Source organism: Carettochelys insculpta, chromosome 3 (assembly GCF_033958435.1).
Source record: "Carettochelys insculpta isolate YL-2023 chromosome 3, ASM3395843v1, whole genome shotgun sequence".
NCBI lineage: Eukaryota > Metazoa > Chordata > Testudines > Carettochelyidae > Carettochelys > Carettochelys insculpta.
The window spans coordinates 45,497,799-45,513,513 of record NC_134139.1 but is presented as its reverse complement, the minus strand read 5'-3'; the positions used below and the strand labels follow the sequence as shown (position 1 = coordinate 45,513,513).

At 51.4% G+C, this 15,715-nt stretch overlaps 1 protein-coding gene across 3 annotated transcripts in view; it reads right to left on the bottom strand.

Moving 5' to 3' along the window:
• Nucleotides 1-15,715, bottom strand: part of SLC29A1 (solute carrier family 29 member 1 (Augustine blood group)) — a 63,484-nt gene that overhangs the window by 41,517 nt on the left and 6,252 nt on the right. Inside the window, exon 2 of one of the 3 annotated variants that reach the window (XM_074989777.1) lies at nucleotides 7,374-7,550. The gene's annotated coding sequence lies outside the window, so the exon portion shown is untranslated. Of the gene's footprint in view, nucleotides 1-1,989; nucleotides 2,212-3,590; nucleotides 3,843-7,373; nucleotides 7,551-15,715 lie in introns of those variants that run through there. The other 2 variants (XM_074989776.1, XM_074989779.1) reach the window with 2 other exon arrangements.

The following is a 15,715-nucleotide window of genomic DNA, read 5'->3' as shown; positions in this document are numbered from 1 at the left end:
TCCACCTCCCAGACAGACGGTCGCTAGGCCGATGGATGCATGCTTCCATCGACCTACCGCTGTCAACAGCCAGGATTAGGTCAGTACAGCTATGCCTCTGTGTGTTTTTAACGTAAGGGTAAGTTCCGAGCGTAAGCCAGGCCTCAGCTTTAATTCAAGCAGTTTTAATGTGTGTTAAAGGAGATGTACCTTGGGCTAATGAGGTGTTGGCTACGCACCAGGGCGATGTCTCCATTACAGCCTATGACAGTGAAATTTACATCGCTCAGAGGTGTGTATATTCCAGCCCCCTGAGCCACTGATACTACTGTATCGGTACAGCTGCACCACTGCAGTGCCGGAGGTATAGACACAGCCTAACTGTATCCCTTTAATTGTACTGGTTCAGTTAGTGCAGTACAACCTCCTAGTGTGACAGTTATACATACCTAAATGTGCTTTAGACCACAACGGAAATAATCTATACTGGTAAAAGGCACCTTGACACCAGTGTAACTGCAGCCACAGTGGGGGTTGCATGAGTTTTACCATATTAGTTATATAGCCCTCACCCTCAGCAAGCCAATGTCACCTCATAGACCCTAGCCTAGACAAGGCCATTCTGCTGAGGCTTGTTGCTTAGGGTACATCTGGACTAGAAAAAAAAGATGTGTTTTTAAACAGAGCCAGCCATCCCCATTATGAACACCACTTAGCGCCTCTTCTAAACGTGTTCCAGAATTGCCGACATGGAGGGCCTGAAGGGATCCCAAGAGATCATCTAGTCCAGCCCCCTGTGCTGAGGCAGGACCAAGTTAACCAAGGTCCTCCCTGACAGGTGAGTGTCTCACCTGGCCTGATGGAGATTCCATAGCCTCACCTGGAAGTCTACTCCAGAGCTTAGCTAGCCTTGGAGGTAGACCATGCTTCCTGTTTTCTACCCTGTATCGCCCTTGCTGCAGATTAAGCCAAGTACTTCTTGTCCCACCTTCAGCTAGATCATGGAGAACATTTGGTCACTGTCCTCTTTATAACAGCCCTTAAGATATCTGAAGACTGTTACCAGGTGACCCCCCTCAAATTCTTCTTTTATCAAGACTAAACATATGCTAATTATTTACTTTTCCAGACCAGTCAGGTTTTCCAAATCTTTGATCAATTTGTTTTGTTTGTTTTTCCTCTCCTCTAGACACTCTCCAATTTCTTTATGTCTTTCTTAGCCATTGTAGAGGTTGACCTATAGGGTACACAGTAGATAGATACATCAGTCTTCATTAGGATTAACTCTCAACCCAATAACCAAAAGGCAGTTGTAATTCCTGGAGAGCCACTCTTTCAAGTGAGCTGTCTGCAGACTGGGATGGCCTGCCACTGGAGTCACCTTTGTAACCAGGAGCTGTAATGGTTTTTTAAAATCAGATCTTACATGGTGCAGAAAGTGATGGGGCTCAACACAGAAATCAGTTACTTTCCTCTGATCAAGGGTTGGCCTGGACTGGTTTGTGGTGAGACAAACACTATCAGCCATATTTCTAGCGGACATACTGAGATTAAACTGGTCACATTAGATTAGTTCCAAACACACCATTTTACGACAGGAAACCTCTGCTCATGCCCTGGAAAACGCCACACGTAAGGAATTGTGATCACCATAAACAATACCCTCTTCCTATGTGTAACTAAGCCAGACGAGGTCACAAAGAACCCAGAACCAACAGTCATGACAGGAAACAGAAGTTACAACTGTGACCGAAATCCCTCCCATTGCAGCTGTCTTATGGGAAGAAAAATACAAAAGCGCCATCCGACTCTGCGTCACTTTCAGATGGTGACAGAAAGGAAAGACAGGAAAACCTACAATAGACCGCCAGCTTCTCTTTTTCATTGGGCAAGACTACGCACTGCAGACTTCTGCAGCTGTGAAATATCCAGAATCCAGCCCTCACTGAAGAACCCTGCTCCAGCACAGAGCTGTCAGTTAGAAAATGAAAGACAGTTTGTAGCCCTTACCTTTGCAAAAAAGCTGTCAAAATGTGATCCAAACACAAGCAAAGCAGCGACACCTGAGTTTGCAAACAGCCTGAAAGAATAGCCTGGTGAGGGGTGAACCACCCCATTCACCTCAGAGTGACACTGTCTCTGAAAGCTAGTAATGACAAATTAAAGAGCATTCCTTGTTGTTGAGTTCTCAGCTGCAATTTTAGCAGACACATCCAGATAATGTCCTTGTCCCACAGTGTCAAACCACCTCCTCCACTGCCCCATGACAACTCCACTACTGCAGTTAGTTATTGCAGTACAAAACTCTGTGGCAAATTGCAATTAGACGGGGACAGCATAAGATAAAGCAGCCAAATAAACAACACCCGGGCTCCTCCTCTGACTGTATTATTCATTTCAGATCCAAGTTGTTAAAATCCTTCTGGCATGTAAATGAAGCTCTTAACGACTCTCCCATCTGCTGCATGATGCAGAATTCAGGCCCATCTTACAAGGAGCGCATGGAGCCCGTCCTACAGTCAGTCTATTTCTTTCCTCTAGACCGACTGTCCTGAGGGATGGGAAAATCGTACCGTGGGAGTTAAGACAGAACCTAAAAAAAAAGCTTTGGAAGTCACCAGAAACAAACAAGATTAGACACAGGCTTTTCCCTCTGCTTCAGTGAACCTAACAGTTAATGAGCTCTAGTTTAATATGCCTTTGGTCCCAAGTTCAACAAGTCTGAGACACACCAGTAGCTCCCACAGAAGTCTCAGACTGCTCAGCCCCTCTGAAATCAGGTCCTGCGTGTTCTAGGGAGCCCTTTGCACACGAAGCTCAGGACGGCAAAGTGAAGCAAAACTTCTAGGATTCCACAAACACTCTGAACAAGACACCAACAAAGCCCTTTTTTCCCCCCCAAGTAATTTCAGGAAGCAAGTGTGTGCTCTTAAGGAGGTGTACAGCGTCTGAATGCTAGGGGAAGGGAGATACCATCTCCATCTGACTGGGAGGGTATTAGAGAAACCTCTACTTTAGGACTGGAGAAGTACAGCCTACTGTGTTCCCCAAAAGGTTCACAATCAATACAGTGTTTCATGCTTTCAAGCTTCCAACTACTCAAGAGACAACACGTAACTCACTCACAAACCTGTGAATTACTTGCCGTTCAGTGCAGTCCCTAGACTTAAAATCCAATAGCCTACCAAGTTGCACAGCAGCTGCTATGAGACACAAAGCATTTTACACTTTCAAAGGGCTGTTGGCACACAGAGGCGCTGAACGTACAACTGGACCTGTTCAGGCAAACCTTTGGCTCCTGTGGGTGCAATTGCCGGAGCAGGGCCTAAATCACTCATCCTTACAGCCATATTGGCAGGTACAGAAGTCACGGTGCATGAGGTAATATGTTTTATTGGACCAACCTCTTGTGGGCGAGAGGGCCAAGCTTTTGAGCTAACCCCTGAAGAAGAGCTCTGTGTGGCTCAAAAGCTTGTCTCTCTCACCAAGAGAAGTTGGTCCAATAAAAGACACCACCTCATCCAGCTTGTCTCTCTGACATGCTGGGATTAACACAGCTACGGCATCACCACGAAGCAGGCAAGTGCTGCAGAGTTAGGATGAGAACTTACCCAAGAAGGAAAACCCAAATGGCTGAGCTGCTTCTTCAAACTCCACCTGGCAAACGACACCTTCTGGAACAGCCAAAAGCAAAACTGAAGCAGGCTTCACTCGGGGAGCTGAGTCAGATGGAAGTAATTTCAGGGCAGGGCCCACTCACTGATATTTATGAAATTCTTTGCCCTTCCTGCAGTAACTCCCATCACCACAAGAACACATTTAAAGATGGTGAAACTACCTCTCTTAAGCAGCCCTGGATCTGAAACGTAATTAGTGACTCGCAGTCCATGTGTAGAGGTTTTCATTACAACACGGATGAATCACGCTGCATCCTGTGACTCCACCTAATCCCCATACAGCTAGGAGCCCCTGCCAGAGCAGCGATGGTCTTGCAAAATACCTTTCCAATAATATCTCAGTCACTGACCACAAAATAACCCTGATATATGTGCCATCACAGCACTGTGTCTAAGCTGTTTGGAAGGAACAGACACCCAAAGAAATCTAAGATGCCTTTGCTCAAATTCGGAGAAAACCAGGGCTTCATGCAGGAATCAGCACTGAGAACTTTACAAATCATAATTACTGCACCCTCAACTGGTCAGTTCCCATATTACAATTCCTGCCTTGGCACCGAAGGGGAAGTAAGGGCCCCTATAGTGTTGGCACAGCCTACTAAGGGAAGATGTTGAGTAGTGGCAGAGAGATAGCCATGTTAGTCTATATTCTACCACAACACAAAAGCAGTCCAGCAGCACTTTAACGACTCACGAAATAATTTATTAGGTGGTGAGCTTTCATGGGACAGACCCATTTCGAAAGAAGTGGGTCTGTCCCACGAAAGCTCACCACCTAATAAATTATTTCGTGAGTCTTTAAAGTGCTGCTGGACTGCTTTTTTTTTCTAAAGGAAAGATGTGTGTGTGTGAGGGCACAACCAGGGACTACTTGCCCACTATTTCTCCCTGACCTGGTAAGCAGGAGAGGGCAAGGCTGTGGCTCCACCTTCTGCAATGTTCTCACTGACACAGCTGAATCAGCAGGGTGTCATGACAATTCGCTTCTGCTACAGGCTAGCAACAAATCTGGAACAAAGGGAAAACAAAGAGGCTGTTTCACTGCATCTAGGATGATGCAGCTAAAAGCCAATTTTGCTTGTAGCAGAACCAGGATCCAGCTCACTGGAGCCTCTGAAACCTTCCAAAATGTGAAGCATTGGACAGAAAATTCCTTATAAATGGGCCATTTGCTTCCTTCCTCTTCAGTTATCTTTTTAAAATCCATAATAAATGTGCTACATGAGCGCCTTTTACACATCCCATTTCCTACAAAATGTTTAATGAAAGCTTCCTTTGTTTTCAGCCACCCAGTTCTTCTACTTAAGTAACAAAATCCAAAGAGAACAAACAAAAACAAACAACTCCCTTCGAGGGCAGCAACAGAAAAGGAGATTTGGCCTAGGCATTGGGCAATACACCATTTAATCTAAGGAAATATTTCCCCCCTGGGCTAATATTTGATTTCTAAGTCTCTGAAAGCAGTCAATATTTGTATGACCTCAGTGGGCTTAGAATCCTTTACACTTTGCACTCATATAGAACCTTTTGTCTGGAGAGTGGAAGCACTCGACAACCATTCATTAACTGACCCTCACAAACCCTCCACAACATATAGGGCACAGGTACTATCCTGGAGGTACAGATGGAGAAACTGAGGCAGAGATATGAACTGTCCTGCCCAATGCCATAAGAGTTTGTGGCAAAACTGAGAACGGGACCCAGGAGTTCTAAAAGTATCAGTCCTGCTAGCTAGCAAAAGCCCCGCTTTCTCCCCAACACAGGGAAAAGCTGGCATTGCAGTTGTAACACAGCCTGGGCCTTCTTATCCCCCACCCTCACCCCAGACAACGGCCGCAGAGATAGGGATCCACGGACACCTACGAATGGGGAATTACAAGCCTGTAACTCTCATTTGCTCCTATGTCCATTGCCAGCTGGCCCCAAGAAATCGAGTGTCACACCCCACCCCCATCATTTTGTTCCAAAACAGAGCTCAGTGTAGCAGGTATTGGACAGGGTTGTAGGCTGGGTCAAGGAGACATTATCTTCTGGGCTGGTTCCAATTATAACTCTGATCAACAGCGACTGAGTTGTCCCCTTCTGACAGAAGTTCAAGGGTCCATGTGTGAAGTAAGTTGGTGGGTTCTCAGCCAAGTTCCCACTGGACCTGAGTCCATGGCACAAAACCCACCATCACTGTTGGCACTTACCGGCCCATTTGCTGACAGTCTCAGCAGAGGCCAAGGAGCAGAGGAATCATTGAGATGGAGCTCCCTTCTGGAGGGAGTCCCTTCAGGGACGGGCTGAGGAACTGAGAAAGTTCCTGCTCTGTGGACACAAGCCCTCTGTCTGCAGAGCTCAACCTGGCACCCGGTGACCCTAATCCATTCAGGGGTTCTCCAAGAGGCTTTTCTGTTCTAAGCTGAGGCTGGGGGCTGACAGCTGTGGGCAGGATGCCAAAGGCTCACTGCTGCTGCAAAGGGCTTTGCGAGAGCAGGCAGCAGCACAGATTTTCCATCATTAGTGCCCCATTAACATGCAAACGAGGACATAAAACCAGCCCCGCAGGACCCTCCGCCATGGTCTGCATCCTTGGGACTGAGGAAACCCTCACTTGCCTCAGGCTCTCAGCGCACCTGGGGCCAGCTTGCTGAGCTAATCCCTCACTGCCAGGCGGGAGGCCCAGAATCTAGCCTCTGAGTGAACCTGGTCCGAACACCAGCAGAACCTGAACTGCAGAGCAGGCTCTGCTGCAGTGGGAGACACAGCAGCAGGGACACAGCTGTTGGATAGGCAGGAGCGCTCACTCACCACGTCCAGCTTAGGGCTGCTGCCTCCCTGAAGCTGTGCATGACTTTAGAGCCCCGAGTGGATCATGTGCTACAGCAGCAGCAGCTCCTGCCCTGATTCTGAAACTGGAACCTGGAGCCCTGCCTGGTCCTGGGGGAAATTGGCCAAGTGGTGTAGCAGATGCTTCCCATCTCAAAGCTGGAAGCAGTCCCTTAAATCACCATGTGTGAATAGTGCTGAGAATCAGGGGCTGCCGCGGAACTGACGGTGTTGGTTACACAGTGAGGGGTGGGGGGTGGCCCCGAGTGGGGCTGAGGGCACAGCTAGGATGGAATGGCAGACGTGGAGCAGAATCGCACTCTGCACGTCCCTGCAGCTGCAGGAAAAGATTGCCCTCTCACGGCTGTTCTCAAAAAGTGGAATCAGCTGTGCCAGGAACACACACCCGGCACTGGCACTATTTCAGCTGCCAGCAGGCTACTGACCACAGGAAACAGACCCACAAGCAGGGGCCTAGGAACTGGTTAAAAGTGAGATTTTTAACATCGGTTGATTCATTTGTAGACAAAAATAAATAATACAAGTGTCTCTATTAAAACACCAACCCAAGTAACAACAGCCACCAGCTGGGGTGTTCTTAGCTTCTGGAGACAGTCCATAGAGCAGGGGTGATGATGCACTGTTTTATTCTTACCACCTCACTTTACCAGGCTGGGTCAGAGATCCATGGGCAGATCCACCACCAGGTCTGTCACCTGAAAGTTTTGAGGTTCTGTTAGAAAGAGCCAGGGGAGCTGGCTGGCTGCCTCTGGTTTCCCCTGTTCTTGCTCAGAAAGCTCCTGCTGGGCGGCCCCTTGACAGAGAATGACAGCACAACTCAGAGCTTGGACTTTGGGTGTCTGAACAGGAAGTGTGGGAGAGGTGGCAGGGCAGCTGGGAACTAACCTGGTTTCTCTGTGCAGGCTGGCTTGTTTCCATGGTTCCGACTGGGAAGAGTATGTCACTGTCCTCTCCGAAGTTCTGCCAACAGCTTGCATCCCACCCACCAGCATCACCACTCACAACGGATTTGTGCAGGTCTCCATAAGGTGATCTTCCTTCTCCTTTCTTGCATGATGTATCCTGAAGTGAAAGAATTCACAAGGCTGACACGCTCTGCCCTCATCTAGCTTCATAATAAACACCTCACTGAGGTCACACATGCTACAGCTAACTAGTACATGCATGTGACGAAGCGGGTCTTTGCCCATGAAAGCTTATGCTCCAAAAAATCTGTGAGTCTGTAAGGTGCCACAGGACTTTTTGTTGTTTTTGCGGGTACAGACTAACACAGTTACCCCTCTGATACTAGAGCTAGCTAACTGTGTCAGGCTCTCTGCAGATTTGGGCAACGTTGACATTGGTGTCGTAATTTGCAGTTTTCCCTTCATAATCTCAAAGGCTACAGATTTTTGTAGCTGAATGCTGAGAAGCTGCAGCACCAGGTGCTGACAGCAAGAAAGCATTAAGGGCTGTCCAGTGCCACAGACCAGGCCAGCTCCACCCCTGCTCGTCTCTCCAATAAGCTTTTGCTAGAAGCAGCTGCATAAAGCAGGCTGTAGAGAAAAGTGAAGCTTCAAAGCAACACAGAGGCCAGAGATGGAGATGCCTCAGTAGGTTCCATCCATGAAGGGCAAGGCAGGTATAGGACGGGTAGCACACAGCCCCAGCACTCTGCCCAGCCACTCCTTCCCAGGGCAGGCAATTCCCAGCTCAGTCCAGCACACACAGCCTGAGTGTTTTCCTTTCGCACTTTTATCGCTGGCTTCCCCATCACTGCACAGCTCCCAGCTGAGAGCCAGGCTGGGTCAGGCCAATGCCGTATTGTGGGGGCCGCAGACCCAGCCCTGGCTGTAACAGGAGACAGGGGCAGTCCAAACAATTTTCACAGGGATTAGTGCAGGGTTTCTCAGCATCCTGGGCTGTGATGTGGGTGGGGCAAAGCAGTGGCCCCTCACCGTCACTCTTGGATGCTTCACCTTGGTATTGGTTGATGGCGCTGCCAGCGGGGTAGGGCCCCGCCCCCTGTGGAGACACGGGGGCTTCAGGACCAGGCTCGAGGCACAGCTCAGGCTCCATCCCCCAGGGGTGAGGCTTCAGGTCCCAGCCACCGCGTGCTTTAGGCAAAAATATGAGGGCAGCCACCTGCAAGACTGCGTGGCCACATGGTGAGGCCACCAAAAATTTGTCCTGAGAAGCCTGGGCTTACTGGCCATGCCAAGACGCATGATGGCTGCCCTCTCCTGGGGAAGAACAGACAGCGCCTGTGCGTAGGACCCAGAGACCAGCCTTCCCTTCCTAGAAACAGAGCGGCAGTTGTGCCCCCCGCCCCGCGCGTCCCTCACCTCCAGGCAGACAGGGCTGTCACTGCACCCAGACACCCCGTGGCCGCTAAGAGCGCTCGCTGCGCCCTCAGGTGCACAGGCGAGGCAGCCCACTTGTGCCTCTGACGACGCAGCTGGAGCTTCAGCGGGTTGCTGTTCCTGCTGTGCCCAGAAGGGCAGCCCAGGAAGAAAGCCCGGTGATGGGCACTCAGACAAACAGGTACCAGATTGTGCTATCTGTGCCAGCCTGTGCTGCTGGCCCCTTCCCTCTGGCACCGGTGCAGCCATCTGTCTGGGGCCCTGCGGGATACAGCCATCCCAGCCACAGCCTGGCGCAATGCCGGTGCAGTGGGGGTGTGGGCTCTGCTTTTCGGCTCAGTGGGCACAAACAAATTCACATTGTTTGAGTCAGGCTGCAGCCCTGCGGGCAGCTCAGCCCCACCACAGAGCCAGACTCAGGGGTGTGTGCTGGCCCTGAGACTAGGGAGAGTGCTGGGTCTGTGGGACTGGCACAAAGCTAAGTCCAAACTACAGCTCCAGTGAGCCCCTGGCCATGATACGACCGCCAGGGCAGTCTAGCACAGCTGGCAGGGAATGCGAGTTAAAGGCTTTGAGGGGCAGAGACTCTAAATGCTGACACTGTCGGGGTCATGGACATTGCTCCTGGCCAGGATCCTCCATCCACCCCACTCTGAGACTGAAGGTCACCTCTATATGGATGGGAGAAGACGCCCGCCTGCTCTTGCGGGAAGCAAGGCAGGGGCTCATGGTCAGGGGCTTCCACCCTCCTATAGCCTGTAGAGGGCCTTCAGTTCAACCTGCTTCGCAGGCTAGTGGGGGGGACTCCGCTCTGCCAAGTGTGCTACAGTGCCACCTTTGGAAATGAACCTTCCCCACTTCCCTCCCCCATGCCAGCAGCCTCTCCAACCCCCTTTCCCTGCTTCTTTCACCACCAAAGCAGCCTCTCCCTCCCCAATCCCCAGCCCCTCCCTCCCACCAGCAGCCTCTTCTGTACCTCCTTCCCCAACCCTCCCTTTCCAAGCCTCCCTCCCAGCAGCCTCTCCCATTACCTCCCGCTAAGCCCCATTCCCCACTCCCCACACCAGCAGCCTCCCAAACCGTCCTCCCAGCCACTCCTCCCTTCCACCTCCCACCCATCTAACCTCCTCTTTCATTCCTCCCCCCACCCTGCAGCTCCCTTCACCAACCCTCACTTCTAACAAACCCGTCTGCCCAGTGCCTGCTCCCTGGCCAACACGGGGCGCACATTCATGCTCTTCTACTGCAATAATTAATGGCCTCAGGGCACCACTTGAGGGGAGGGGAGGGGAGGGGAATCTGGCTGCCGAGGGACAGCCCCCTGGCTGCAGTGCTGAGCCTGAGGGCATAGCTAGCAGCACGTGCCCCACCCCCACCCCACAACTCCTCAGGCACTACATGCTTTCAGCAGGGCCCGAGGGAAGGAGACCCCCATATGTATCACCTGGGAGCGACCAAGCTCAGAGCCCCGCGAGCCCCACGATGGGGGCTCATGTTAGCAGAGGGGCACCAGGGGGAGCCCATCGAGCCCATGAGCTGTTTCCTGCTGCTCTGGCACAGGTGCGGAGGGAACGGCACACTGGGCTTATGGACACCCAGTCCCAAGCCGCCCGCCTCCCAGCCATCGCTCTCTCCCCCTTACTCTGGCCCCTCAACCTGTGACTGGCTGGACGGAGCAGTATGTATCATCCCGCCCGTGCATGGGAGCGCCCGCTCCTCGCTGCTGGAGCCGGGGTGCTGAAGAGAAGCAGAACTCTGCCGAGAGTGGCTGCCGGAGCCCCGCCAGGCTCTTCAAGAGCAATGAGGGAGAGATGGGAAAGATCAAGGCCTCTGCAGGGGAGGGAGCTGTCACAGAGGGCCCCTCACTCCAAGACTGCAGGACTGATTGGTTGGCAGGGCAGCTCCCCTCTCCTCCACCCCTACAGGGCAGGGCAGCTCTTCAGAGCCCAGCTCTCCACGCCTGTTCTCATATGCCCACGAGACAGCACCTAGAGTCCTACTTTATGGGCCTTGTGGTAGAGTCTGTGCCCTCCAGCACTCACGTGCAGGTGCTGCCGCTGCTGTATGGCCTCCCCTGTCTCTGAGTGCTTCAGACACAGGGGGTTCTTACGGATTTCTAAGAATGTGCCCATCACCTTGGCATCTGGGCATGTTTATGGACATTTACATGGCGGAATGGGCCCCTCCTGCTGACCACTGCTCCCTCAAAACCTAGCTCCACGCTCCTGGGTAGCTACTCCCTGCACTCCTGGGGCTTGTCAAGCCAGCCTGTGGCCCTGGGGTAGCAGGGTGCTGGAGGAACCCTGCCTGGCTGTGCCTGCCATGATGCACTGTAACTTTGTGTTTTCACCACCTGCTTGGCCCAGCAGCTGGTAACAAGCAGAGGGCCAGGCCTGACAACCAGCGGCTGGTAAATGAGCTGGGAGACTCCCCCAGGCTGCAATCGGACAGCCTGCACTAGGACAAACCAAGGTCTGGGCTCAGGGCTGGCATGCCCTTAGCTCACTCCAGCCAAGCTTTGCCACCAGGATGTATCGCTGCAAACTAAGGTGACCATCCATCCCGTATTGGGCGGGACGGTCCTGTACTTGGGATGCCAAAAAGGCATTCTGACTTATTTTTTTAAAAGGGACAGCTTGTCCCGTATTTGGGCCGTCCCCCCCCCCCCACACCTTTTCTGCCAGCAGCTGGTGGAAATCACATCCCTGAGCCTCTGGGAAGTGGGGGGGTCGTTGGCAGCTGCAGCTTCCCAGGGCTCTGGGGGAATCACCAGCAACTGTGGCTTCCCTGGGCTCCCGGGAAGTGCTGGGGACTGCTGCCTCCTTCCTGGCTCCCTGGGGCTTGGAGGAGCCAGCCCCCCCACCCCCATATCTCCCTATCCCGTGTTTGGGACATGGAGCTATGGTCACCTACTGCAAGCATTCCTGAGTCCTGGGCTTCCCATCCAGACATGTCACCAAGCCACTTGCATTTGTGGGTGGGCAGGAATTTGGAGCTACCGACTCCCAGAGCCTTGCAGGTGCTGGATCTGGCTAACCTGCTTCCCAGCCAGGGATACCTGGTCCTTCCCTGAAACATGTGGATTGAAAAAAGGCCTCAGCATTAAGTGGGACTCTCACACCTTCTCCCCTGCATGGCTAATGCACAGAGCTCTACTGCCCCAAAAATGGGGGCAGCTGTATCCACCACCTGTAGGTGCTTCAGCTACAGAGCTAGGCCTCACCGCAGACTCCAGGGTCCAGCTTCTTACTCTTCACTTTAAAAAGAGGAAAAAGTCCCTAGCTGCCACGGTTATGCCTGAGTCTACACACAGCCTGAAACAATGGCTCCTGAGTAGCTTTCTCCAGTAAGTATTTATCTTCTGCCTAAACAGAGGAACCTACAGCTTAATCTGTGTTTCGGGAAGGGAGATCTTCCATGTCTTGCTTCCCAAAAATTCTTCTCTTTAGATCTAAGCAGTTGCTGAGCTATTATTAAACACTCCCCAAATAGCTGGAGAGCTCCACAGCCTTAGCCGCTCCCAACATTCTTCCCGACATCCAATCATGTTAGCATGTTCTCAAGCCATAACACATGCAGGCACAGTGCCATGACGGCACACTACAAATAGGGAGAAATGACTCTACAAACATCTAATTGGAAGGGACTGAATTTTACAGCCCCCTCACCCCTCTCAAAACGACACTCTGAGCAACCTCCCCCTCCTCCAAAGAAGACCCTTGCAGTGTAGCCAGAGGTCAGCAGACCTGGATTAGTCTGGAGCTGGGGGAAGAGACCTCCAAAGAGGCCCATACAGCGAATTCCTTGCCCCTGCACCTTCACACTGGAGTAATGCCACTATCTCAATTACAAACAAAACAGCAGTCCTGTAGCACTTTAAAGCCTAACAAAATAATTTATTAGGTGACGAGCTCTCATGGGGCAGACCCACTTCTTCAGATCTGGAAACAGTCTATGTCAGTTTCAGCACTACAGCGTGGGAAGGAGGCAGTCTCTCAAACAGGCAGATCCTGAGTTACCTGGGGCTTCACTGGTCTGGAATCATCCAGACACCTGCAAGAGGCATCTTGTAGCCCTGTCAGCATGTGTGCCTGAGAAGACTTCTCCCTGGGCAGGCAGCACCAGCTTTTGCTGGCATTTAAGGTGCATCCACACACACTGTGTTGCCGCAATCCAGTCCGGAGGTGGCAAAGGCTGGAATTGAAGTAGCAAGAAAAGCCTGCGTGCTGCCTAGCCTGATGGAAATGAGAAATGTCTCCAGGACTCACACTAAGAGTTGATTAAACAGTAACTGGCAATCTACCGAGCTCCAGGATTGGGAGCACTAGCACCACCCAGAAGGCAAACATCCTCACCTGCTCATATCCTCACTCAGTCTTCTGGTTGCTATCCACAACCAACCCACAGTCCACAACCAACCCACAACCAATCCACAACCAACCCACTGGGCTCAGCTATCTGGCTTTTAGCCAGGCTGCAGTCCAGCCAGGCAACGGGAAAGGGGCTTGCTTGCACCAGCCAAGTGGCAAGAGACAGAAACTGTTGCAATGACTGGACTTAAAAATATACTTTATTTGTAAGTTTAAAAGCAGAAAAGTATGTAAAACGGTATAATATGTTACAATAATGGATATCTCTGTTTGCTGGGTTGGGAATTCACTACAGAAAATAGGTCAAGCTGTTTTTAATATGAAGTGTTACAAACAAATGTAAGAAAACCAGAAAGAGAAATTAAATTAGTCTAAACAGGAAAAAGCCTGCTAATGTGATTTAAGGACTGTGTCAAAATTAAGCTAAATAAACAACAAAAAGACACATGGCCTGAAATCGAGAGAATAAAGTGTGTGGCGAATATGAGGCTCAATTTGTAGACAAAATAATGAGGAAATAAATTATACCATCTGCTTTATTCCTTTTGTGGGGTGGGCGGTTAAAAAAAAAGACTTCAAAAGCCCTGGCTATCTGGTCTTCCCAACACATTTTTAGCTTGTTTTGTTTTACTTTATTTTTCCCAGACCCCAAGACAGAAGCAGCAGATTCGGTGGAAAGCCATGTTCCTGCCCTCGTTTAAGTAGCTTTTATTTTTATTTGTGAATTAACTTTGTTCAAACAGTGCAAAAGCTTATCAGCACCTTTAACTCTTCTCCCTTAAAATCAATAGGTGGCAGAACACATTCTGGAGGGGCATAAGGCCAGGCCTAACTTTAAGCAAACTGACTTTAATTGGTCTACTCACAGTTTCAGACATGGCCGCAGAGCTGGTCTGAAGACTCTGCCGTCTGGCCTTGCAAGCAATTACCAATGTCTGTCAAGCCCTGGACAGAGGGGCTGTCAGAGGAAAAATCATGTCCTTCTTCACACCCCAGGAGAGCACATGACCTTGCACAGGCAATTGCTGGGTGGTAGCGGGCCCCAGTGGGCTGCTCCCATAGGGCTTGCCGTGGGAGAGAGTAAAGTCCTGGGTGCAATTCACAGCAAAGGAGGCAGCAACAAGGAAAAACAAAGTCTTAAGGTCTTGCTAGCAGCTCCCTTTGCCCTGGGTTGGGATCTGACTTATCTCAGCCCCTCAGATAAGGACCTGTTCTGTGCTAAAGGCTGCTGTCAGCTCATTATCACAGGTGGCTTTCTGGACTCTGCTGCAGCAGGCCAGCAAGGTGCCCTGAGGACTGGGGCAGCGATCCTTCTTGCGAGCAGCGTTTCACCCATTCGCTCCCTAATTGCTAGACCTTAGCTTGCTGACTTTAAAACACTAGAATGTCCATTCTGGGTCAGACCCCTGGCCCATCTAGGCCAGTGTATCCTCCCTGTCTGTCTGGGACGGGAGCTGGTGCCAGATGCTTCAGAGGCAATTTTGACTATCCATCCCCTGCTGTCCAGTCCCAGCAGTCAGAGGCCCAGGGACACTCAGAGAATGGGGTTCTGTCCTTCCCTGACCATTCTGGCTAAGAGCCATTGATGGACCTACCTTCCATGCGCTTATCCAATGCTTCTGAACCCAGACATAGTGCTGGCTTTCACAACAGCCCCTGGCGCCGAGTTCCAAATACTTCATCGTGTTTGTTTTAAACCTGACACTTATTCATTTCACCTCACACAACTCTGCAGATCACAAGGTGTTCTCTCGAGGCAGGAAGGCCCAACCTCCTAGCAGCCTCCCTCACTTCACCCATCTAGCAAATGGTCACAGCTGTTCCTGGTCAGAGAGAAATGCCCCAGCTAGTGCCTTTGGGCTGCACTGTTCCTTCCACTCAGCTTGTCCCCTGCCTGGGACCTCTGTGGTGGAAGGGGTCCTCCAAAGGAGGGTGGTGGCACGTTGCCTTGAGGGGTGTGGGGTATGTGTGGGTATCCCCATCCACAGAGGTCAGCAGCTCCAGGCCAGGAAATCATGTGTATTTCACCGCTCCTGCATTCAGGGCAGCCAGCTGTCAGTAGCAGGGACAGGCACAGGCCAACTCCTCCAGGTGGATAGATAACTACCTGGCATGAACTGCCATATAGCCTCTCTGAGCCCCAGGGGCTTCCTCTCTGCACTAAACCACCATCGGGGTGACAAAGCCTTAAAAGTGAACATGCTGGCATAGGTGGCCTACATGGGCCCATGCTGTCCATTCTCCACTGATATTCAGGAACTTGAGCCTGGCTCTGCCAGTGTTTGGGCTTATATCTTAAGAGCCATAGAACAGACTGGGACAACCCCCAGTGACCTTCACTTTGGAGAGCTGGACACTTCAGGGGGACACAGAGCTCAGGGTGACTAGTGGGGGGCCTGCCACCAGCAGCACTAAATGACCCAGCCCTAGCCTGCCCAGCCCGCTGCATCACTTGGTGGAGAAAGCAGAAGCTGGAAAAAGACAGGGCAGGAGCTTGGGGAAAGGGCTGGAATGG